This window comes from Vollenhovia emeryi, unplaced genomic scaffold (assembly GCF_000949405.1).
Source record: "Vollenhovia emeryi isolate VEMERY1.0 unplaced genomic scaffold, V.emery_V1.0 DF939999.1, whole genome shotgun sequence".
Taxonomy (NCBI): Eukaryota; Metazoa; Arthropoda; class Insecta; order Hymenoptera; family Formicidae; genus Vollenhovia; species Vollenhovia emeryi.
The window spans coordinates 7,280-9,615 of NW_011966367.1; positions in this window are offsets into that span (position 1 = coordinate 7,280).

The window sequence follows — 2,336 nt, forward strand, 5'->3', positions numbered from 1 at the left end:
GAACCGCGGCCACAAAGTCTGTAGTTGCTTGTGTGTACGTATATACATGTATTTCCAATACCATGTTTACGACTAGAAATCAATAATTTGGAATGGTAATATAGGAATTACAAATGTCGATAATTACCGACATTATCGACATTTTTAATTCCGTTCAGATGAGGGCGCTATCCCGTCGGAGTTGGCCCCACTCCAGCATCCCCTTAATTGGGCCACCACAATCTCGCGCAACTCCCATTCGCGGTCGCGACGAACAATCGCAATATTAACAGTTTTCGCGAAAGATTTCGCACTCTTTGTCACGGTCATGGATCGTCCACCCGGCCGGATCTAACTGTGAGCCAATGTCGTTGTCGTGTCGTACGGAGAAATCGAGGTGTCCAGCAGGGGTTCCAGGAGACGGTGAGATGGCTCTCTAATATTCCGTCGATGTAAAGTCATATGCAACCGGGGAGGCCGACTCGCGCTCTAGCGTCGCGTCGCGTTCTTTTTCGCCTTTTGACGCACTCGTTCCTGGCGAACGGATGAGTAATTAGTGTTTCGGGCGAACAATTGGCGCCAAGAGCAAGGTGCCTTCAGGCGTTCTTGCCACGTACTGTACAGAGTTTTGGGTCGCGGTATTTCAGTTCTTGAGCGGTCTTCGGAGGTCGGACGAAAAGACGTTACGAAGGTTCCGTGCATGTCGAACCTTGCGAAAACCGAAACTTATTGCGGCGAACGCATAACTTGCGTGAATAATTATCCGGTCATCTCGAGGAAACGTTCGTGAGTTGACGTCAGATTCGCGTCAAAATCGCGTACCATGTTTAAGTTGAAGTCACCGAACGTGATCCCGAACGTATGTTGGCGTAGAATAGGGATTCTCGTTATTCTTCGTATTGTGTTTTGCGTTATCGTCGGTGGTTCGTAACCGTTCCGATGGAAATAACGTTTCGTGCTCGCTACGAGGCTCACGTACGTGTTGCGTGGATTCCCTCATGTACCTAAAACCGCGTGTCATCCGCGGAACCGAGAAGTTATGGACCGGAATAGAGTCCGTCAGTACATGTGTTTCGTGGCGTATATCCTTCCCACATTTCGTGGTATTTGTCAGTGATAATTGAGAGCCACGTTGGCAGATTGGATCGACTTTACAGAGGAAAGCCTCGCGTTGGCACTTCTCCACCCCAAGTATGTTCTTTCTTTCGCGGTATTTAGCGATTGCGCTAGTCTGTTGTGTGTGCCGTCTTGTGAATAAATTTCCGACAACCTGGCATATTATTGCGCTATGTTCCTTATTGCGGCTATTTGTTCTTTGTGCTTTCGGGTGTATTTCATTGGTATTTCTTGTGCTTTTCTTGGTCATATTGCTACCAGTTTTGCTTCCTCATAGAGGAAGCTTTGTTTTCGTGAAAAAAATTTTTTCCAGTTTTCTTTGGCAATATGTTTAAAATGTTTTAAAACGTCTAAAAATCATATTTTTACAAAATGTCTGTGTGTGTGTGTGTGCGTGTGCGTGTGCGTGTGCGTGTGCGTGTGCGTGTGCGTGTGTGTGTATGTACGCATTTGAATGTCTGTGGTTGCTCTAACTTTCGTAAATTTTGAGATATCGGGCTAATTTTTTTTTAATGTCGAGAATCGCTAAAGGAAAGTTGGTATTGATTTTTGCGATGATGGGTAAATGGGTTTCTTTTTGAAAAAATCTTGAATTTTTTGAGAAATGTCTGTGGTTGCTCTAACTTTTGCAAATTTTGAGATATCGGGCTATTTCTAATTCTATTATTCTTTCCAGTCTTTTCTACCCCTATATCATATATAATTGATTAATATTCGGTTGATTAGTGCTTGAGTTATGGATGTTTGAAATTTCGCGGAATCCGTACATGAACACTTTTTCTTTATACTGGGTGTTTCAAAGTGATGCTACAAAATGTAATAGTGAAATGTATACATTAGTATAAGCAAAAAGTCCTAATAAACATAGGTAGAGCCTCTACCGTAGAGGCCCCTCTTTTTCATTATACAGGGTGTTTCAGAAGTGATGGTAAACAATGTAATTGAAGACATTGCTGCAAGAAAGAGGCAAGTCCACATTTTGGCGAAAATGATGTTTTAACATCATTATATGCAACGTTCCAAGCCCGATCGATTGGTGTAAAAACGACGTACGTAAGTGCATTGTTAGTTAAATAAACTGAGATTTTTCGACTTGCCCCCCTAAGCAGATTGGTGCAAGAACTAGGTAAGTCCGCACTTGCCTCGTTCTTGCACCAATCTGCTTAGGGGGGCAAGTCGAAAAATCTCAGTTTATTTAACTAACAATGCACTTACGTACGTCGTTCTTACACCAATCGTTC